This window comes from Chelonoidis abingdonii, chromosome 19, assembly GCF_003597395.2.
Source record: "Chelonoidis abingdonii isolate Lonesome George chromosome 19, CheloAbing_2.0, whole genome shotgun sequence".
NCBI classification, from domain to species: Eukaryota; Metazoa; Chordata; order Testudines; family Testudinidae; genus Chelonoidis; species Chelonoidis abingdonii.
In genome coordinates this window covers 28331653-28356055 of record NC_133787.1, presented here as the reverse complement: position 1 = coordinate 28356055, position 24403 = coordinate 28331653, and the positions used below count along the sequence as shown (strand labels likewise).

At 42.2% G+C, this 24403-nt stretch overlaps 1 long non-coding RNA gene across 1 annotated transcript in view; it reads right to left on the bottom strand.

Moving 5' to 3' along the window:
* Positions 1 to 7229: 7229 nt before the first annotated feature.
* The window catches only part of LOC142047929 (uncharacterized), a 38324-nt gene continuing 21150 nt past the window's right edge, over positions 7230 to 24403 (bottom strand). The window contains exons 2-3 of the long non-coding RNA XR_012657248.1: positions 8187 to 8376; positions 7230 to 7397 (exon numbers count right to left, since the gene is read on the bottom strand). This is a non-coding gene — a long non-coding RNA (uncharacterized LOC142047929). The remainder of the gene's footprint in view (positions 7398 to 8186; positions 8377 to 24403) is intronic.

The window sequence follows — 24403 nt, the reverse complement described above, 5'->3', positions numbered from 1 at the left end:
GTGGCATGACAGGCATGCCTGCCTCAGTTTCTCTTCTTCAGAGTCCCCAGAACTAGTGCAAAGAGTCTTTCTGAGAGCCAATAGCCCTTTGCAGGGTAATTTATTACAAAAGAAAACCTCCTGTGCACATAACAAGCTCCAACACCATAGTCCAGATTTTCTCCTACATAATCCAAATAGAATATACAACATGCAGCCCTGGCACCCCTCACCACAGCCTGCCTCACCAGCACAGCTTTGGGACACTCCCTGGTTCTCTCTTATGGTTCCTCGGGATCCAGTTCTCTGGCCCCGGACATATCAGCAGATAAACTCCTCCTCTCCTTTCCTGCCTTCCGCCTGTGGCTCCAGCTTTCCAAGTTAAAGCTACTGGACAACTCCCTCTGCTGTTCCTCCTGCCTTCAGTCCTCTCTCACCCTCCAATCCTGGCTTTCTGGTTTGGGGACACTGGCCAGCAAACCCATTTGCTGGTCTCCTGCCTTCAGCCTTCTCCAAGAACCACATTCTGCTTCCTTCCAGGATTCCTCCAGTCTCCTGATCTCTAGCAACTCTCAAATGCCTTTCCTGACTCAGACTGCTCTGACTCGGTGGATCTCTCTCTCTCTCTCTCTCATTTGTTGGGTTTGTTCTTCTTCTTACCTTTGATCCTTTATAGCATCCAGGTGCTGCTCAGTCATTTTAATTGACCAAATGGGGGGACCTGCTCTGGTACAGGGGAGCTGGAACTACTTCATTCTTAGGGCCAGTCACTGACACCCACACACTTCAACAAAGTGATTTAACCCTTTTGTAAAAGCATACTAGTAACATTAGATGGATGACTCCATGCGTTTAATTATCATGAACAGCGTGAGATGTAAGAGCAGAATCCTGCCATAGATGTTTAATACTTTTCTTCCTTTTGAAGATTTCTCTGGTACACTTCTGTTTTGATATACTTTTCATCAGTGAATTTCATTGCTTTTTTATAATTGAAAATCATACTGGAATTTTTTTAACCTAACGTTAATTGTACTGAAATAACACTTTTTGTCTAAATTACTATAATTATATTCAATACACTTTTTTATTGCAGCCTATCATCCAGACGCTCTGATGAAGAAACAGAGAAGCTAATTTAATGTACAAAGATAGAAATTACCAGTATACCCGATGTTTAAGTGACTGAAAAGATATTCTTTTTAGCAGACAATCCAGCATTCTCAAAACTAGTGTCCAGATTCTAGAATGCTGAAGCAAGAAGAAATTGGTAAACTCTTAAAAAACATCTTTGATGTTTAGGGCTTTTTTTTTTCCTTATATTCTTTTGATCTGAGATTAGCTGCTAAAATGTTCAAGAATATGTGGGATTTCAAGATGTGCAAGAAGATTTCCAAAAGCACAAATTAGACATTTGTCACTGGGGCTGAAATGCAACTCCATTCTTAAGTGTGAATTCATCTATGCATTCATCTATAATATCACCCAAGACATTCCTCAATAGATAAATTTTTTAACTGAAGAGAATATGACAAAGTAGTCTCAAATGAGCTTGGGCATGTTGTTCTATATGAATTTCATTATATCATTGAATTCTTGCGTTTCAGGATAGTTGTCCCATAGAACTCAATTAATATTCACCAAAAATGACACCAAAATTACATTCACAACATAATGCAAGATCCACATATCTTAACACATCTTTTAGACTATATTGTCCTGCAGTTTAGAACAAAAATGAAAAGTAATATCAGTATGGCAATAAAATACATAGAATTCTACAAAAGACAGTATCTACAGCCTTCACTTTGCATAATTTCCCGCAATTAGGGGGAAAAAGTCTAACAAATCCAGACATACACGCGCATCAAAAGTGAAAGACATTTTAGACCATCTCTCCACCTTCCTTGCTTCTCCAACTAAGGCATGATATTGTTCCTTTCTCCGAGATCCTGCAAAGTGGGTATATGAACAGTAGGTCAGAGTCTTGTCTCTGGGTCCATAATGAACTTGAAGGGTGATCTGCTGGTGAACATGTGCTATTAACCGCATAAGATAATATTAGTTTGTATATCTATAGCATCTGAAGAGTTCAAAGTACTTTACAAATATGAATGAATTAAACTTCACATGAGTTAGTTAAGAATTTGTAGCCACATTTTAAAAATAGAAAAAAGCTACAGAGAAGTAAAGTGACTTGCTCAATGTCACTCAGGAAGACTGTGGTAGGAGTAGAAAGGAGAATAGATTTCCTGACTCCAAGTTCTATACCTTAAGCTAAGATCCCATAAAAAAAGAGTAGAGATGTTAATGCTAGTGTTCCAACTACATTCCAGTTTGGACAATTACATCCTGCCTGTCTACATTCACCTGCTGTTTAGGTGGCTATGGTATTCTTCTTAACTTCCTTCGCTATGCTGCCGTGTGGTGCTCCCTCGTTCCATCCTAGTGGTGAGTCAAAGTGATCCTTCTCTATCCCTTTCTTCCGTCACAAGTGTCTCGTGAGCCTGACTTCATTACAGTTGGTAAAGCACTTTAATTTCCTGGGTGAAAGCTGCTGAAGTAGTGAAAATAATTTGTATTAGTAAAATACATTTAGCTCAGAAACCTCTAAGCTTGTGTGACATAACTGTGAGGTATGAAAGAGAAAAAAAAAGGATTTAAATACTGTCACTAGAGTAGTCTGAAGAAAATTTTAGATTTTATCTTAATTAGTGATTGATGTATCTTAAAGATTTCACTAGTCTGAGTCTGTGGGAATTAGCATCAAACTCTGGATGCTTAACTGAATTTATTCACACATTTTGAGGATACTAGTTATGATACTTTCTGAGACAATACAATTACACGTTCACTCTCTTAGTAAGGCTCCCTCCTGCTCCAGGTTGAAGCACACTGGTGGGACATTTTGAGAAGCACACAACGCTTACACAGGCACTCTAATGCAGTGCTTGATTTCTGGAAATTGGTGCTGCATTGCTTCCACTGATCTTCCTGGACTAGTCTTATGGATAAACAGAGCACTCCATTCCCCAGGGATGTTAACTTGATCTCTTACACATCCACTAATATTTCCTTTAAAAAGTTTTAAAATGTTATGAAAAGGCTCAGGCCAGTTATTTTATCTACACTTTGTATCAACGGAAGCTGAAGACAAGATACAGGTCTGTAAAGCAAATTAGTTACAGTATTTACATTTAAGCTAATTATGCTATTTTGTCAAGTGGATCTCATCTAGTCTGAACCAAGGGATGTTGCCCCACATCCTTCTTCTCCATGCCAGCTTGATATCCAACTTTGTATAGCATAACAAGGTAACATTTTTATGAACAAGCCTAGTGTCTGTGATCTGCCTTCGTATGAAATTAGTTTCTTCCCAAATGCCTGTTATTCCAGTTGTTAAATTACTTTTAAGTCATGCTCCAAAGCATATATAGTATACTACAATCAAATGCGAACAACACTTTACATATCATTAAATGTCAAATTCTCTCTGACACTGTAGAAGCAGAACTGCAGCCAGAAATGTGTGTTTTTTGTGCTTGCTGTTCTGATTTCCAAGTGAACACAGGCGGGGGAAGCAATGCTGCCAAGTGTCAGGGCTGCATTAATATTGTTATTATTCTCTGGGAGTGAATGGCACAATACCATTTTCTCCAAAGTTATTATTGATACTGAGGATTAGCTATAAAATTTGTATAATTATTGCAGTACCCATGCCATCATATATTATGCAACAAAGGATGCTTCAAGACAAGGGATTTCACACATCTTTCTACACTTTTTGCAGAGCAAAGGAAAGGTTATATGGAATCGATGAAATCAGTTGGTTAAAACAAAGGAAAACAAAAATTATATCACTCTGTTGAGAGATGTTTTGTCAATGTCCTCTTAAAATCTCTTCAAACTCTTCTTCTCTTTGTCTACCAATAGCCCTTCTGCCTCTTCTTTCAAATCTTCTTAAAATTCCCTTTTTTTCAAGAATCCTTCCAATATTGTGTTTCTAATCAATGAAATCTCTAGCACCCTCTTTTGTGTTAGCTGTTATCCAGTATCCAGTCTTTCTTGGCTGTCTCTGCCTTAGGGCCTTCTCCTACAAATACTTGATGTTTATTGCTGAGAGTAATAGTGCTTATTGCTGTGAGTAATCTCACTGATACTACCTGAGAGGATAATAATAGAAGTCAATTTCCTAGCCTGGCCTATGAAAACACCACTTATTTTTTGAGATATCCATTGACTTGGGATAATTTATTCACCAATTAACAGAATGGCATTTTACAAACATATGTTCGAACCCTATAAAATTTGAAGTAAATGGCAAAACTCCCACTGATTTCAATGTGAGCTAGATCCAGCCTTGAGATGCAAGATTAATATATTTTATCTGGGGAACTGAGACAAAACTTCTTTCAAGGTATGAAAGAGGGAACAGAAATAAGATAAAGGAAGAAGTGCAATTCCCCCACCAATCCCCCAACTTTTTCTCAGTAGTAGTCTCATGATCATCCACAGGGCTACTTAGGAGCTAGGCTGAAAGTCCCCACACACTACTCACATGAGTAACTGCTCACCAGTGTGACTAAAGGACTCACAATCTGGTCTTAGGTGACAGACGGTTGCAGGATCCATTCCTAACTCAGCAACAAATTCAAATGCACATAAGAAAAGACCCATACTACATATTTAATACTCACATTTTAGTAGGTTTGATTTATTTTTCATTTTCCCCTTATTTTTGTTAATTTAGAAGAAAGTTAATTGTAGAGAACCTTAGTTGAAGAGATCAGATTTCAAATCACAATATGTTTACTAGTTCTCATTGGTTGTCAAATGGCTACAACTTGAACAAATCTTGGTTAATTAACTAAATTATCAATTTAAACTGCCTGAACATCTAAAGACATTTAACAGAGTACACTAAATTACACTGTATTCATCTATTGATAATGCATTTGTAATGCAGTCTTTTCAGTTAATTTCAATTCTTGGATTGTAAGAAAAAGAATATGTTTCCTCAGAGCAGCTGGCTTACAACTATTTAATAAATAATTTTTTCTGTGTCCATAATTATTGCTGATATTGGTAGTTAATAGTGAATTATCATAAAGCTGCTCTTGAGTGGTGAAGAACATGTATTACAAACCTTTATACTGTTAAGAGGGGGGTTTGCATAGCTGCACTGCTCTAAGAGCAGATCACTGAATGAGCTGAGGCCAGGTCTACACTACGAGATTAAATCAATTTTAGATACGCAATTTCAGCTACGAGAATAGCGTAGCTGAAATCGAATATCTAAAATCGATTTACTCACCCGTCTTCACCGCGCAGGATCGATGTGCACGGCTCGCTGTGTCGATTCCGGAAGTCCGGTCGTCTAGCTGGAGTTCCGGAATCGATCTAAGCACACTCTGGGATCGAGATATCGTGTCCAGACCAAACGCGATATTTCGATCCCCGAGCAATCGATTTTAACGCGCCGATCCGGTGCGTAGTCTAGACGTGGCCTGAGACTCAGAATCAGTATTTTTCGCCTGCTCCCACTTACTACCTCTCACTCCCAGGGGCATAGTAATTTACTTCACTTCTTACCATGAAGCAGCTCCCACACACATACACATGCTCCAGGCCATCTAGCCTGATCAGTAAATGGTGAAAGTGCAGTCAGGACTCTTCCCAATTCCTGCCCTTCTCTGTCTTCCTCTCTGCCTCCTTACTTGGAGTAGGGAGTAGTGGACAAGTAGCTTCTGCTCTTCTTCCCATGGCTGGAGTCACAAGCTGAGCAAAAAGAATAATGGGGGTTGTGACATGAGTCTGAAGTAGCCCCTATCAAAGTGAAAAAAGGGCTCCTCGGATGAATAAAAGTTTGGAGCCTCCAGGTTTTTATAGACCTGTGTGAGAAATAATTACAAAAATCAAAACTTTCCTTCCAAAGATCAACACAACTGTCACCCACTGTGTGTACAAATATATGGAATGCAGGATATTTTCATGGGGTTTTAGAAGTACTCTTTGGGATCCCGCATTACTCATGAGTGGCCAGCCTGCAAGGGAGTGGTGCAGCTTATCCCAAATGAGTGTTGAGACCTCATCTTTATGGATTCTAAATATGTCAGATATATTACAGGAAAAACCATATTAGGAATGGTTTATCAAGTTTTTTTACTAAATTGACTGGGATTTTTTTTGTATTTCTTAACCTGTAAAGCCAGGAGAATTATCCAAATGTACATGGAACAACAGGAGCCAAAAAATCCCCACAAAATTTATCTTAAATAGTTTTTCCTTACATACCAATGTCACGGCATTAAAGTTTGTTGTTCTATCCTACTCCATGGCTAAAAGCAAGTGTTTCCCAGTGATGGTAGAATAATTTTGAGGAAAAGGATAATTGGGTAAAGGACATATGAGGTATTCAGAGGTGAAGGGAACATTTTATTCATCATGAAATGTAGCAATTTAACAAATGGACTTCATCTCCACATATGTAATCCATCCGTATGGAAAGCTGCAGTTATAATCCAATGTCTAAAGAGTCAGTTAACATTCTTGAACAACATAAACCAAAAACCAGCCAAACAAAAACAAAAACAAAATGAGAGTCTGATGTGGTAAAATTACTCATTGGCTTGAATAGATGACCCTGGAAAGGTTAAGTCTATGACCTAATCTGTAGTGGTTCACTGGAGACATGAACTAATTAAAAGCAAACATCATCAAGACAGCCTGCAATTACATGCTATTTTAATATCAACATTTTACCAAAAATAATATAATTGTAGATGGAGCTGACTGTGCCTCCTATAGGTCAGATTTCCCAGCATTTCCCTTTATAGCATCATGTTTCCAATTGCTAGTCACTTTGCCAGACTAACTATTTGGGATAAAATTTGGTATGCTGGAGGTCTGTCTCAGGCTACAGTTTTAAAGTTTCAGCAAATATGGTGCAGCTGTTTCTGAGAACGAGAATGAGGGACAATGTGTTTTGACCACATTAAAAAAAATCATAGAGACAGTTCATGGAGACACTAGAGTTGCTCAATGCTTTGGAGGAGGAACTTGAAATCTGGCAGGAAAGGAAAAGGAGTCACCTTGGTGTCAGGGATGCGCCAAATCTGGCCAAGTTATAAGCATCAAAAATGGCAGTTCTCACATGCTCAGTATAGATGTAGCATTTGGCAGCTAAGTTCTCTGAAGGGTCTATCTGCACTGAACATGCTCCAGCCCCTCACAGCTCCTCTGTGCTGTCCAGAGTATGCATGCTCCATCCCAAGGCTTCAAGAGATGAGCAGGACTTTCTCTGAAGTTGCTTTTCATGGTGGCTGTGGACTTCTGTTGCATCGTGCACCATAACTGAGAGCTAGGGAGACTCTCTCTCCTGTGTTCTCAGTACTCCCCAGCAGCATGAAGGAGAACACCTCCTCAAAAATGTAGAAGAGACAAAATCTGGACTTGGGTTGAGGGATGTAGGAGAAGAAGATTGGGACAAGTAGTCTGGCGGGGACAGACTAATATTGGGAGCTCCTGGGAGAATAAGACTCAGTTTGGACAAGGAGCCAGTAAGCAAGGAAGGAGGGTGAAGAGGGAGATAGATCAGATAAGGAACTGTGTGGAGGACGATGGAACTGAGCACAGTGGGAGGGGATTCTGAGATCAGATGAGGAACCTGAGGGTGGAAGACTGAGACTGGCTGGGCAAGAAGGGTGGAGACTCAGATGGGACTGAGATGAGAATCTAGGATGGGGGACCGGAGACAAGACTAGAACAGATGGGAGGCGGATAGGACAGAAGGGATCAGGTTCGGGGGGGGACAGAGCCATCCCTAGAGGATGGCGAATTGGGATGACCACTCCATGCCCAGCACTTTGGGGGGCCCTGTGGACTGGTGCAATTGGCCAGCAACACATGAGAGGTGGGGGAACTGCTGGCTGGGGGAGACTACCCCCAGGCTTGCCCCTTCCACCCAAGGGACAGCGTGCCAGGAGGGTGGCACATGGGGGTGTCGATGCAGCCTTCCCAGTCATGGAGTGCTGGAAGGGAGAGCGTGTGGTGTTGCCATGACCTCTGCAGCCCTGGGAAGGCGGGTGGTGTGGCTCCAGCCCCCTGGATCCCAATATCATCGCCGAAGTGGCGATCTGGGGGGCTGAGTGTTGGCAGGGCCACGCCTAGATGTTTGGGAAGGCACCGCCTCCCCTAGAGTCCCTTACCTGCCCCAGGCAAGGTCGTTCCCAGAAATGACATCACTTCCACTCCAGGCCCCACACCCTCCTAGTGACGGCTTTGTGTGGGGGAACAGAAGTTGAAGGGTCTTTGGCCTTTAATGCACAATCCTCTCCAGAATCTGTTCAGGAACTTAAGATTCTTGAGTCTCAGCATTCCTCTGCTGTCCTCAAATTTCTGTGAAACATACAACAGCAAATCCCCCTCTAATGCTGGTCCACATAGATGGCAACCTACTACTGGTATAAAAGTTCCTTCATTGGGTCAAGTGGCAGAGGTTTATGCTCTGGGCCTATGAGTTCCAGTTCTGCTGATGAAACACATGGGTACCAATATGATTTCATATGCCAGAATTTTTATTGTTGTTTTAAAGTTTGCTTTGAAAATCTAAACCTGCATTAAAAAGTCCAACATTAAAAGTCCTATAGAAAAAAATAATATATGACCATGTAATTAAAGACTGTAGCTGGATTTTTAAAGGTGTTTCAGTGCCTAATATGCAGATAAATTTCCAGGGAAATTTCCAAAAGCACTTCAAAACTCATTGGACCAAAGAGAGAAAATGAGAATGATTCTATAGACCCAGGGTTACGGCACTTACATGAGAGACCTGAGTTCATGCTGCTGCTCCACATCAAAATGATGGGGAAACTGAACTCAGTTTTCCCGTGTGAGCATCCGAGCTAGAGATTGGGCAGCATCACCTCCCTCTCTGGTCATTTTGTGAATCTAGCCCTTAATTTTTTTTGCTTTTATGTTAAAAACCATCTGGAAAATAAAGGACTTTTTGGTCAGTTTTTCGATTTACCAGAAATTTTTCTGAATTTTTGGGTTTGGTTCCAATAACACAATTGTGTTTATTATTTTTCAGAACTGTTAGTGAATTGAAACATCAGTTATTCACCCAGCTGTAGCCCAGAGCTCCTTAGTGCCTATAGAAGTCATTTTATTATCCATCACAGTATGTCCTAAGGACCAGAAAGTATCATCCTACTCAGAAACAGGAGTTCTGGAAATGATATTTCAGCAGTGGAAATGCCAGTTTACTGCCCCCACGGAAAATGTCCTTTGAAGAAATGGGCTCAAATTACAAGCCCAGTCTGTCAGGTAGAGTGCATATGCAAAACAAATCTGAACGTTAAGGTCCATCTTTAATCATTTGCGAAAGTAACTGCTCTCAATGGGAGCGCATTTGGAAATTGGAGTTCAGAACTTCAATTAGTATAAATTGGCATAGCTCCATGGAAAGTCAACACAGTACATTGTCAGGGTACAGGGGGGTAACCTGTCTCAGAAGACTCTGCCCACAGTGATTTCACTACCTGCTAATCTCTATAAACATGTGAGCTATTACCTAGAAATGTCTCAAAAATAGCCTCAAAATAAAGTACCTGAATAAAAGCTGTTAGTGGTAAGGATAGGATTACTAGTATCTGTCATGCTGGCTCACAACTGTGAATGCCTACCTCAGGGCAGATTTCCAGGAAACAGAGCAAACACCCCCAAACTGGTGGTGTATTCTGTAATTGGATTTCACCAAATCAGCAACAAGTGTGAACTCCTAGATCACTATACTAATCTTACCATGAAATCACAGACAGTCACTGTAAACTCTCCAGTCTATCTTGCCACCAAGATAACCATTTTATCACAAAGTCCAGTTTACTTACACCAAAAATCACATCACATTTAGGTTGCTTCCAGTCCCCAGAGACCAGTCATTTACTGTGTATCATTTGGTACTCTACTGCAGGGGTCAGTAACCTTTGGCCCACGGCCTGCCAGGGTAAGCCCCCTGATGAGCTGGGCCAGGCCGGGCCAGGCCAAGCCAGTTTGTTTACCTGCTAGGTCCACAGGTTCAGCTGATTGCGGCTTCCACGGGCCACGGTTCACTGCTCCAGGCCAATGGGGGCTGTGGGAAGTTGCAGCCAGCACATCCCTTGGCCCGCGCCACTTCCCACAGCCCCCATTGGCCTGGAGCGGCAAACTGCGGGCAGTGGGAGCTGCAATCAGCCAAACCTGTGAACGGAGCAGGTAAACAAACTGGCCTGGTCTGGCCCACCAGGGGGCTTACCCTGGCAGGCCATGTGCCAAAGGTTGCTGAGCCCTGCTCTGGAGCTTACACTAGAGACAATCCTGGCACCCAAATCTATAGTAAACTAAATAAAGTTTTATTAGCTAATAAAAGGAAATGACAGTTATTGAGAGGTTAAAGCAGACAAAATATACGCATAGGGGAGCCACAGTTTGTAATTCCAATTGGTGGCAATGATATAATAAACTGCCAGTGTCCGAAAAGTCCTTTCAGAATACCTTCCTATAAATATCTGAACTATTACTCAGAAATGTCTCAAAAATGCCCTCAAAATACGTTACTGGTACCTTAATAAAAGCTTCTAGTAGTAAGGATAGGACAACTAGTACCTAATCTGGGTCTTCTTTTGTCATCTTGTCTTAACCAACACAGTATCACGGTAATTGTAAATGACTTGACTACTATTAACATTAATAAACTTTATTGAGAGCAGCTTGCAAGGGCGTTAAAATAAAATAAACTTTGCAAAATTAAAAGACTGAAAAACTCATCTTTGAAACGTTGTGCTACTAATTAACAAAAATTGCTTTCTGGTTGAGGAGATCTCTTGGCTGTAAATCAGGGAAGATGCTACAGGTTGAGCAACAGCAGGCAAATCATCAACCAGCTTTGGCTTGAAGAAGAAATCAAAGCATGGTAAACAACACAATTCAAGCAAAAGAAGATAATGAAGAGTAGACATTTTTCTTATTCAGCAGACAGTACTGAGATTAAGTATTCAGATACTATGTAGTAGCAGTTAAGGAAGGAAACTGTATGCTTCCCAGTCATCACTACCAGCTATAATTTCTAATTTCCCTTGGTGCCTTTCCCCACTGAACAGGATGATTGGCTTTTGCATGGCACATTGTTTCTGATGTCAAGTTGTTTATCCTTTCCATGAACGATCATGATTGTGCACGGAATGAATGCTCTTAGTTGGATACCCATCGTTACTCACAGAGGGCAAAGGTTGGGGGTAACTCTACATTGCAAATTTGCCATCTTACATTGCTTGGCCCTAGTTCAGATTTACTTCTCAGTGCAGAAGAGTCACTAATGGTGACTTCTATAGTTGCCCTTTTACAGAGGAATAACTGGCCCACTATTTTAGGGGAAGATTCCTTTTCCTGAGGTTCCCCCCCCCCTTTTTTTTTTTTTTTATTACAGGCAAATATTTCATCCTTCTTCAGTACACCCAAACTCTTTAATGCCACAAGAATGTAGAAAATCCAAATGACCTCTTGGACTATCCCCTGTAATTTCTTCTGCCTAATATGAATAACAGCTCCACAAAGATACTAGAGCTATATAAGGTTGTTATTGACACACATGGAAATATGCTGCGTGAACTATCAGAGCTGTCAATACTCTCATAAGTAGACAGAATGAACAGCAGGAAGTATAACAACCTAGCCACAATGCCTAGCAGGAAGTATGTGCCTTTAAATCTGTTTAAATTAATCAAAGAAATGGGACTACTCAAAGTAGGGTACTCTTCAACATGAGTAAAGGCTTTAGCATAAGGATAAATATTAGCTGAGTTATTCACAGTATGACAAATTTTAACCTTCATATACAAAATTGGGAATTAGGAAAAGTAATGGGGTTATTATGTTCACTATTTCATTGCATTTTTGTTTAATATCTCAATCTATATTGGGATGTGTGTGTAATTCTTAGACTACAAGCATAGCACAAATACTTTACGCAATCATTATAAAATATCAAATTACATTAAAGTCCAACTAATCCACCATGACCTTAACAGCTTTTATTACTCGGGTATATGGATAAAATGCAAATATTAATAAAAGAACTGCAGAAAACACTTCACAATAAATATTAGTAGCATGTAGCTGTTTTTATATCCTCCAAATGAGAGGTAAACAAGGCTTAAACAAACCTCCCCTGCTTAAAGATGAGTAAAACTAAGTACAGGAAAACATGATTACTAACATGGTGCACTGGCACACTGCGTGGTGTGCATGTAATTTTACTACCTACAGTATGTGAAAACAGCAGTAAGTGCTACCAACTTTATATTAGAAAAGTGGTGGATAGAAATGTTTGACTGGCTGGTGCTGTCATACCATATGGAGCTAGGTTGGTCACCTTTCCTCATTAGAGGGAGTATCTTAGCTCCTCCAGAATCCTACTCATTTCAATGGGACTCAGACATATATTAAAGCATAGGTGCTATAGATTTCTGCTTAGAACCCCAGCTCCTTGGACTCACGTGATTAGATCACAATCTCATCCTCTGTTTAAAAAGAAAAAAAAGTTTTTTCCCCTTGAAGTGTCAAAGAAAAGCTTGAAAAAAAATGACCTGAGTGTGACAGATGTCTGCCGGAGTATGCAGATAGACTAAATCAATAACTCCAAGAGGTGGGAAATGTCCTGTTAATCTTAACTCTGGGGAATGGGGGCCTCACCAACACCATCGCAGCACAAAACTCTGAGGGACCCTTGCTGCTGCAATCCCACCACAGCTCTGATGGAGTATTATTGGAAGGGGCCCACCCTCAACATTACTATTGGAGGTGCAGACTGAGTCTTCCAGGACACATCTTAGGTTGCCTTAAGACAGAAAGCAGTAGTCAATGAAGTTGGGAGGAGAGGAGGAGACAGCCTACCCAAACAGAGCAGATGGCAGATCTCCTAGGAGCCTAACAGAAAGCTTTTGTGAGAGTGGCCCCTGGTACTGCCACACCAAGGGGGTCAGTGAGAGTGTGAAACACAGGTGGGCCACATACTGAATGGTCCTGTCTTACCTTAATGGGACTGAGTGGTAAGATGCTATTGAATGTGGATAAGAGTGGCATAATCTACCCCGTAATAGGAGTTTTGAATAAGTAAATTGAATAAGATTTGCTCCACAACTTGCACCTGCTCCTTAATAGATTGTAGGTCTGCATCCAGCATTCTTTGCTGATTAAAGCCTCCTACAGACTATATGTTTGCTGCTTCACGTTGAAAGTGCACCCCTTGTTTCCTAGAAAAACCCTGTGAAACTGAAGCCCAGCTTTCATGGCCTGCCCAGCTGCTGTTAAACTGTGTGCTACTTTCCACACCCCATCACATGGGGTTGAGATAACTAGATATAGTTATTCTATCTTGTTTGCAGATGATAAGCTGGGGGGCGGGGGTTGCAAGCACTTTAGAGGAAAGGATTAAAATTCAAAATGATCTGGACAAACTGGAGAAAGGATCTGAAGTAAATAAGTTGAAATTCAATAAGAACAAATGCAGAGTACTTGACTTAGGAGGGAACAATCAGTTACACACACAGAAATTGGGAAATGCCTGACTAGGAAGGAGTACTGCAGAAAGTGATCTGGTGGTCATAAGCAAACTATCAGTCATCAGCATAACACTGTTGCAAAAAAAAAAGCAAACATCATCCTAGGATATTTTAGCAGGAGTGTTGTAAGCAAGACAAAAGTAGTAATCCTTCTTCCCTACTCCGCGCTGATTAGATCTCAACTGGAGTATTGTGTCCAGTTCTGGGCACTACAATTCAGGAAAGAGGTGGACAAATTGGAGAAAGTCCAGAGAAGGGCAACAGAAATGTTTTCTAGACCTTTAATCATGGCCTATGAGGGAACATTGGAAAAAATGGAGAAGAGAAGAATCAAAGGGGGGGATGGACATGATAATAGCTTTCAAGTACATAAAAACTTGTTACAAGTTGGAGGGACAAAAACAGTGTTCTCTTTAACCTCTGAGGATAGGACAAGAATAAAAGGGTGTAAATTGCAGCATGGGCGGTTTAGATTAGATATTAGGAAAAACTCCCTAACTGTCAAGGTGGTTAGGCACTGGAATAAATTGCCTAGGGAGGTTGTGGAATCTCTGGGTTTTTTAAAGATTTTTAAGAGCAGAGTAGACAAATACCAGTGAGGGATATTACTGTGAGGGATATTACTTAGTCCTGCACTGAAGGAAAGGGGAATGGACTTGAAGACCTCCTGAGGTCCCTTCCAGTCCTACGATTCTGTACAACAGATAGACAGCTTGAAAGATTGGGTCAGCCCCCAATGATAAGGGAACATAACATATCACCACTGAATGTTGTTAAGAAGAATTATGCAAAATGAAGATGCTAAACTTTGAAAAAAAAAAATTCTGTCTTAGCAAACTATTAGACTAATAGACTAATTGTGTGAAAATGTTTACTTGCTATGGAGTCACAGTTATTAAACAAATTGCTCCATGCTTTTGTACTATTATATCCTCCCACTATGGTGCAATTTTTCTCAAAGGTTTTGTTGAGAAAGATGCACTCAGTTAATGAGCTTTAATGCTTCCTTGATGTACAGGTTTTCAGAACAAAATTGCTTCATTATCACAGCTTTGTAAGCCATGTAGTGCATAATGGTCAGTGTTCCTATTGAGAACACAGTGAAACATAGCAAAAGTTTAATTGTACATGCACCTACTCTTTAAAGCAAACAGGCAGTCTCCCGGGCTATTAATGTAGCAGATGCCCTCTATAATTGGAGGGTTATTGCCCAAAAATTAGCTGACAATCATTTTCATCAAAGTTAGTAAATGACTGTTGAAGTCATCATAATATAGAAATATGATTAACATCAGATGCTTATTTTTCACGTGTGTCGACAACAGTAAGTTGTCCCCAACATTACTAGTTTTTTAAAATTCTTCCACAAATAGAAGTTTATCATGTGTTTATCATAATAAAGGGCTAGATCATGCAGTCCTTACTTGAACAAATAGTCCCCATTTACTTCACATGCATAACAGCTGAAGGAATGGGGCCCAGATACATGTGGTACATTGTGATACAAATTACACAGTATTTTTCTGGTTTTGTAGCACACACAATGCCTTTTTTAAAAAACTTCAGCTCAACTTAATCTTTGAATTTTGTTAGTAAAGAAAGTAATTTTGTTTCAATTTATAAAGTCAACTGTAGAATAATGAAAAGAACAGTCATTATTTCGCTGTCAAAATCAGTATTCCATATCCCCTTCCATTCTGAACAGACTTTGGGCTAATTTCTTTGGTCTTAGTAGACTATAATAAACGCTTGGCACAAAACAATGACCAAAACTGGATTTCCAGAACCTTCCAATGACATTAGGTTGAACATCTGTTACAGCTCTTAAATCTCATATAGCATATTTACAAACCACAATGGAGTGAAGTAAACCTTTGTAAGTTTCAGAAAATTTCAAGAAAGCTTACGAGTGCTAGGACCATTGACATGAAATGCTGTTTGCTTTAAAAAAAAAATCAGTTTGCCACAATATCTCTGAGAACACAGAATAGTCTGGCTGACAGAAACAGTGTGGGCCAGTCTGAACCCTTAAACAATAGTTCCAAGATAAGGGGTAAGTATAGTCACACTATCCCAACAGAAGAAGTAGATTTGTAAGGTTTTCAAAGCTCAGTGTCTTCCAGAGCTCTCGGAATGTTCAAATGTTGTGCTACATTTTAGGAATATTTAGAACAAGGACTGGCTGCAGTCCAATCTTAACTATCCCATAGAAATGTTTAGGCTTCAGTTTCATATTCCCAGATATTGTTTTCTATACTTTCCTTTAGTTTTGAAAACTGTAAGGGTATAAAGTAAAACACAAGCTAAATCAAGGACAAGCCTGATTCAAAACTGAATTGGAACCTCACCAGAATTGTTTGAAATGGCATCTTTCCTTGTAATGTAATGTAACTCACAGAAATGAACTATCACAATCTTTGGAAGATTAAGAGGGATGTGTCTATGTGGAAACTACTGTGTCCTTTGAATCTAGGAACAGTATCTATTAATATGGGGGATAATTACAAATAGTGTATTTCTATTAATAATTAGGACTTCCCCACTGCTTTTCATTCAAAGATACAACAGAATTTTTAAAACATTAATAAACTTTAGACCACCTCTGAAATATTGTGGGGACTATTTCAGAGACAAGTAAACAGCCACTGAGACCTTTGCTGAGTCACACAATGTGTTGACAGCAGAGATGGAAATTGATATTAGCAGTCCTATTTATGAAAGAGAAGGTATTGTGATAAATAATGAAATCCAATCCCTAAACCTAGGCCTGGGAGCCCTACTCATAGGTAACCTAACCTTGGGGTGGGGAGCTGTACCATAGGAACCCTAACCTAGCTCCAAGTGCGCTATCCATAGGAACCCTACCACTGAGGTGGGGGTGCTCTCTGCATAGTAACATTTACACTAGCTACTAGTCCCCTCCCCATATGTACCGTAGCCCTAGACCCAAGACACCTCCCCCAGAGGAACTTTAACTGTAAGGCAGATCGCCCTTCCCACAGGAACATTAACCCTAGCCCAAAGTCCCCTCCCCAAAGGAACACCAACCATAGTCCCAAGTCCTGTCCCTATAGGAACCTTAACCCCAAGTCCACTCGGCACTGGAATGGTATACCTAGAGCGGGGCACCCTCTGATCGGCACCCCTAATTCGATTCTCCGCCCCATAGGAAACCTGGCCCTAGCCCTAAATCCACTACCCATAGGAACTCTAATCCTAGCCCCAAATCCCATCCCTACAGGAACCCTAACCCTAGCCCCAAGTCCCATCATCAAAGGAACCCTAACCAAGTCACATACCCATACAGACCCTAACCCCAAGACCACTCCCTATAGGAACACTCACCCTAGGGGAACCCTAATCCTAGCCCCAAATCTCCTACCCATAGGTACCCTAACCCGTATCCTCAGTCCTTTCCTCATGGAAACTCTAATCCTAGGCTGAAGTCTCCTCCCCAAAGGAACCCTAAATCTAGCTCTAAGTCCCCTCCCCATAGGTACCCTAACCCTATCCCCAAGTCCTATCAGCGTATGAACCCAAATCCTAGCCCCAAGTCCCCTCCGCATAAGAATCCTAATGCTAGCCCATACTCCCCTCCTCACAGAAGCCCTAATGCTAGCCCCAAGTCTCCTCTGCACAGGAATCCTAACCCTAGCTCCAAGTCCTCTCCCCATAAGAACCCTAAATCTAGCCCCAAGTCCCCTCACTCTAGCCCCAAATACCTTCTCCATAAGAACCTAAACTATAGCCCAAGTCTCTTACCAATAAGAACCCAAAACCTAGCATGGGGCACCCTTTCCATAGGAACTCTAACACTAGCCCCAAATCCCCTATCAATAGGTACCCTAATGCTATTGCCAAGTCCCCTACACATAGGAACCCTAGTCTTAGCCCCACGTAACCTCCCCATACGAACCTTAGCCCTAGCCCAAAGTAACCTACCCATATGAACCAACCTAGTAACCAACCTAGCCCTAGACCTAAGACCCATCCCCCATTGAACCCTAACCCTAGGGCGTGGCACTCTTCCCACAGGAAACCTAACACTAGCCCCAAGTCCCCTTCCCAGAGGAACCCTAACCCTAGCCCCAAATCCTTACACGTAGGTAACCTGATCCACACCCAAAATTTCCTTGTCGTGGGAACCCTTATCCTAGCTTGAAGTCCCCTCTCCATAGGAACCCTAACCTGAGCCCCAAATCCCCTCTGCACAGGAACCCTAATGCTAGTGCCAAGACCCCTCTCCCATAGGAACCCAAACCCTAGACCAAAGTTCCCTCTCCACAGGAACCCTAACCCTAGAGCTGGGCACACTTCCCATAGGAACCCTAACTGCAGCTCCAAGTTCCCTATGCATGGGAAAGGCTATGTTTTAGTCATGGATGTTTTTAATAAAAGTTATGGACAGGTCACAGGCCATAGACAAAAATTCACGCCCTATGACTTTTATTAAAAATACCATTGACTAAAACTTGGGTGGCTGCCCGGTGGCCCTGTGGGTACTGGGAGAGGGCGGCCTGGGTCCTGAGTGGGTGGGACCCCCACTGTTGCTGGGGAAGGTGGGGCTGGCAGAACAACCCCCACTTCTACGAGGGTGGGGACAGGGGTGGCTGGCAGACCCGTCAGGCTCACTATCTGGCTCCACACTCCTGCCCCCCACCCCAGAAGCAGAGTTTGGGTGTCGGAGAGGACAGGGGACTGGGGCATGGGACACGGTGAGGTGGGATCTGGGTGGTGCTTACCTAGGGGGCTCCACAGAAGCAGTGACATCTCCCTCACTCAGCTTCTAGGCAGAGGCATGGCCAGGCAGCTCTGCTGCCTGCCTCTGCCAATGGGAGCTGCGGGGGCAGTGACCTGGGCAGAGACAGGAAACCTACCCCTTTCCATGTTTTCCATATATTTAACTGAATGACGCTCTTCATTTCATCTACCTTGCTACATGTAAGTTACTCCAGTGTAATACTTGATTTCTCTCTCTCACACACACACTGACGTATGTCTTATTCTTGCTAACCTGTCTGTTATCCTCCTCCTCCTCGTAGTCTCTGTGTGAGACCTGAGGGATATGAATAGACAAAAAACAGCGAGAGAGAAAGTTTAAGAAAACAGCTGCATGGATATAGCTTTTAAAAGCACCAGAGGTAAAAGCCCTGAATGATCAATGACCATTTATAAACTCATTGTTCACTAGAAGCCTAAAATTAGATAAGTAGGTGGTCCCTCTTTAGGAGGTAGTAAATGTCCATGTTTCTGTGCTATTAGTCTGGATAAGTGACAAGAGAGAAAGGGCTTAGGATAGTAATAATGTGCTTGCCCAGTTATTGTATAGCAAGTCAGAAACCTAATGTTCAGGAGGATTATTGTCTCTGCTTGTTAGATAGGACCCCCAGGGAAAGACAGTAAATTTTCTTTAAGAGGCGGGAGCAAAGACACTAAAACAGATTGGAATCACAGGGAGGACACCTCGTGCCAGTGTTAAATTACAGGGGGAAATAGGCTAGCTGAGGCGCAATTGGAAAAGGGAAATATATTCCTATATTGCTATGTTTGAAGAAAATGAACTACTAAACGAGGAAATACTGTGCTGACTTTGTAAATCAAGACCAATTGTACTTAAGTAAATAGAGAAGGGAAAAGATGAAGAACAAAAGGAACCTGAGCTTTAGCGAAAGCATTCTTCTGTGTAGAAAACAATGAGAAAGCGCTGAGTCTCCTGGGAATATCAGACACAAAGAAGCAGAGCCAGCAAGCAATTGCTGATGGTGATGAGGCAGTACGGCTTACTGGTCAGTCCTCATCACCTGGCATGGCGCTTTTAAACATTTTGGGTGGTCTGATACACAGGATCTGAGAAGATACAGGGAAAGAGAAAAGGGGTCCCAGCAAGAAGCAGCATTCTCAAAGGCAGAAGTACTTTTTATTTATTTGGGACTTTTTTGTTGTGGCCCCTTTTGTAGGAGATTTTGTACTAAATAAGTCCTAATTAGGATATCAGCAAATCAAATGTCAAGAGTGCTTGAAATTGAATTACTGAGAAAGGAAACTGAGGTAGGGACTACATGCAGCTCCATATGAACTCAGTAGAGAGTACTAAAGGACAATCACGCCCCATAACATTAGCTGTATTTTGGGTTAGGTAGACTCACACCTATAATGAATAAAGAATGGAGAAGTTCAAGTCTGGAGTGTAGCCACAAAGTCCAGCAAACTCTGAATCTGATATACTGACAGTGGTATAAATATTATACGAGCTGAGAAAAGACTCCTGCTTAACATGCAAGTGACAGGCAAGGAGGCAACTCATCCTCTGGTTATCTGTGACCTCCAGAAAGACTTAGCAAGCTGTGGGGCTCATATTGGCCTACCAGTTCCCAATACCATCAGCCCTGACAAAAATCTTGTGTCTATGTTTTTGCTGTGAGGATGACCTGCATTTCTGGTTACCCTGGGTCTCATTATGCAGGATTCAGAGGGTGAGAATAGTTATGAGGACTATATTTTAAATACTTCTCAAACAGACCTAAAATAATTTTCTATATAAAAAAATGGCACCTTTTCAAGTCTGGTAGTTTAAAAATTTTCAAAGCTGGAAGCAAATTCTGTGTTTGCTAGTGGAAAGCTCAATCTCCCCTTTCTAATATAATGACATCTACAGATCTCAACTGAGGTCACAATCTCACTGAGCTAGGTTCTGTCCATAGACGTAGAAAGACAATCTCCACCCTGAAGAGCTTACAGAGCAGACAAGACAAACAAAATGTAGAAGGGAAAACGTAATCACTAACAGGTGAAGTGACTTATCATAGGTCACATGGACAAATAAGTGGCAGAACCAGGAATAAAACTCATATCTGCAGAATCCTAGCTTAAGGTCCCCATCAACTAGAGATAACACAAAGGAAAAATCTCCTGTGTCTAGATTGAAAAGATTTGCATATCAGACCTTAAATATTCCACTAGGGCAGGATTGAATGCTTTGACTCTTTCACTGTGTTAGGGGATCGGCAGGGGTCATGGCGGAAACAAGCAGGAAGAAATATATTTGTGGCAGGTTGACATGTGGTGGCTGTTTGAAGCTACATTAAGACTAAAATTTTACAATAAGTCCCAGGGAGATGCACTGACAGCCTAAACTTCACTCTGCCTGCTAAAGTTGGATGATGTATGCAATTTATCTCATGGCTCTGAAATTTATTGTATGAATATCATCAGGGCTTTGGAGCTGCACCTGTAGTAAACGTCTGTCCCAAATCTGGACTTTAGCGTACAAAATCTGAGTGCTTACTGTGAACCTCCCCAAGCTTATACCCAGCTTGGATCTTATCTCGCTGCCACCAGATAGTGTTGAGGCTACTCTCAGCCTGGGTTCCCCCAAATTCCTTGGGGGGGACCCCCCTCTCTGGCCTCCCCAACTTTCCCTGGGAGAACCCCCAAGACTCAGAAGTATGAGTCTACCGGCAAAGGAATGATCTCCCCTCCCTCCTCCCTCTCTCTCCGTTGTTCCGCTCTGAGGGGATTGATGCAATCTCTTTACATGACAATACCAAGAAACTGGTCTCCGTCTCTCCAAAGAGACAAGCCTTAAGCACCAGAGACACCAGGGAACAGAGCTGATTCTCTCTCTCTCTTTCCCGTACTTTTCCCCCTCCCTAACCTGCACAGAAATTCCTCCTTTGCCTCACTAGGAAAGAAACTTCCACAAGTTTTAAAAAGAAAACTTTATATAAAAAGAAAGAAAATACAGAACAATAAACTGCATTAAGAGATCAATACAGGCTCTTGGCTTATAAGAAAATAGAAATAAACTCTGATTTAAAGATAGCCCAATTAAAACAGTCCAGCAAATCAACACCCATGAAATACAATCAAAGCACACACAGCCGTTACTTTGTTTCCTTTGCACTCACACTTAAGTAGCATATTTGAACGAAGATGGAGTTTGGAGGAAAGCTTGTTTACTCACAGCGAGGAAAACAAAAGCCCCGAGTTTCCAGTTCCCTCCAGACTTTAAAAAAATCCAGGCTCTGATTGGTCCTCTGGTCAGGTGTTTGGTTCCCCTTGTTCACCCTTTACAGGTAAAAGAAAATAACCCTTACCTATCTACTATGACAGCGCCGGCTCTGCTCCAGCCCAGCAAAAACCTGCAGCTCCACTGTTCCGGAGCTGCTCTGTGCTCCAGCTCACTCCAAGCCCTGAATACCATCTCTGAATGCAACTGTATGAACGCTACGGCATGGATCTCTCACGCTGCATCATGAATGAAGGCTGAGCTATACCAGGGAGAAATGCACACATCTAAATGCAGGGTCTGACTGAAGCATTACTGTTTTTTAGAGCTAGTCAGAAGCTTTCCTCACAAAAGAAGATTTTACTGACTTTGGGACTTAGATTTTATTCTACAGGGAGCTGCATTCCAGAGTGAAGTTTTGTGGGAGAGAGGAAGGATGAGAATCATTTGAAAACAGCATGAATGAAAACACATGACATAAGAAAAAAGAGCATGGCAGGAGCATGCTGAAATTGGCTATCCAGCATCTGTCTGCTCTTGACCTCTGTTGTGTGCTCAGCAACCCTGAAATAAGTATTGCCTCACTTCCAACCAGCTCAGCAGTACATAATGTCAAAATGTTCTCCCTCCCCCCCACCTTTTTTGACTTGCCTGAAACCAATGCCAACAACATTTATAGTTTCTTGTTACGTGGTGAGATGTTGAGGCCAACCTGTGATGACGTGCTGCCCCAGTGTTGGTCTTCTCTTGCATCTGCTCTTTACTGTGCGAAAGAAGTGCAAGATCGTCAGCAAAGTCCAGGTCATCAAGCTGGTCCACAACGCCACTGGATTCCGGTCTCACGCTCGTAAGTGGATGTCTTCATAATCCAATCAATGACGGAGAAGAGAAGTGGTGACAACAAGCATCTGTCTGACTCCAGTTCGCACCTGGAAGCTGTTAGTGAGCTGCCCTCCATGGATCACTCTACAGTGTATACCATCATATGAGTTCTTGATTAGGTTGACCATCTTTGCTGGAATGCCGTAGTGCCGAAGGAGCTTCCAGAGGGTCTCTCTATCCACGCTATCGAACGCTTTCTCTATCAACAAAGTTGATGTACAACGAGGAGTTCCACTCCACAGACTGCTGGACTATGAGCGAAGCGTGCTATCTGGTCCGTGCAATGATCTGTTCAGCCGGAACCTGCCTGTTCATCTCGTAGCTGTGGAATGATGTCATCCTTCATTCTCTCTAAGAGAACTCGGTTGAAAACCTTCCCTGGCACCGACAGGAGTGTGATTCCTCTATATTGGCACAGTTGCTAAGGTCTCCTTTTTTGGGATTTTGATGAGATTATCCCTCTTTCCAGTCTGCCGGAATCACTTCTCTCCCATATCTTCTCAAAGAGGGAGTACAGCATTTCCACTGAAGCATCCAGGTCTGCTTTCAGGGCCTCTGCGTGGATGTCATCAGTCCAGCCGCCTCCTGTTCTTCATCATGGTGATGGCTTTTCTGATCTCATCTCTGTTGGTTTATCGCTATTAATCGGGAGGTCTTCGTTGGCTGGTTAATGTCTGGTGATTTGGTGGTGCTGGTCTGTTCAGGAGTTCTCAAAGTGCTCCGCCATCTGTTCATCTGTTTCTATTCCTGTTATAGACTTTCCCTGCTTGTCTTTAACGGGGACGTTCTGGCTTGCTGAACTTTCAGACAGTCGCTTGTAGTATCATACAGCTGTTCCATGTTACCGCTGTTGCTGCTGCTCCGCTTCTGCGCCAGTTCATCCAATACTCTCTCTTGTCCTTCCTAATATCTCTTCACTGCTCTGTGGCTTCAGCATACTCTTTTGAGCTTTGGCCTTTGCAGCTCTAGTCCTGCTGTTGTTGACTGCTGCTTCTTTCTTCTGTCTTCTATCTTGGTCAAGTCTCTGCTGTGATCCACTCTTTCCTGCGATTGTTCTTAATTCCAAGCACTCTGGATACATACCTAAGTGTGTCTCTCACTTTCTGCCATCTGTTTAGTACACTGTCTCCTCTTCCTCAGACCATCCTGTAATACTGAAAAACTATTCTTCAGCATCAGTCCAAATCTTCCTTGGTCTTACGGTCCTTCAGAAGGTGACGTATGTACTTCACTCTTCTGTTAACGTACTATCCAGCTCTGCTTCAGCAGCTTCATCTAGCCACCACTAAGTGATGGTCGGACGCCGCGTCTGCTCCTCTTCTAACTCAACGTCCTGCAAGGATCTTCGGAAACTTCTTGCTAATGCAGACATGGTCGATCTGATTTTCTGTTGTACCTGCGGTGATACCCAGGTACTTTGGATCCGCTTGTGAGGAAAGATGCTACCTCCTAGACAGGTTGTTAAGTGCACACAGATCCACAATCCTCTCCATTCTCACTCATCTCTCCAGAGCGTGGGTCCCCATGACTTGTTCTTCCTGTGTTTCAGGCCAATTTTGGCATTAAAGTCTCCATAAGGATGATGATGTCTTTGTCTGGGAGAATCTCTAAAATGTTGGCCTCAACATTCACAAGGACAAGCCAAGATCCTTAGGATTAATTCCGATCAGCAACACAACCCAGTCACATTGAATGGAAGCCCTTTGGAAGAAGTGCAGTCCTTCACCTACCTAGGTAGCATCATCGACAGCAGGGTGGCACAGGACGCAGACATCAAAGTAAAGATTGGTAAGGCAAGAGCAGCCTTCTTACAGCTCAAGACATCTGGAGCTCCGAGAGAGCTGTCTTTGGCAATAAAATTCGATTGTTCAACTCCAATGTAAATCAGTCCTACTGTAGGAGCTGAAACTGGAGGACAACCAAAACAACCACCAGG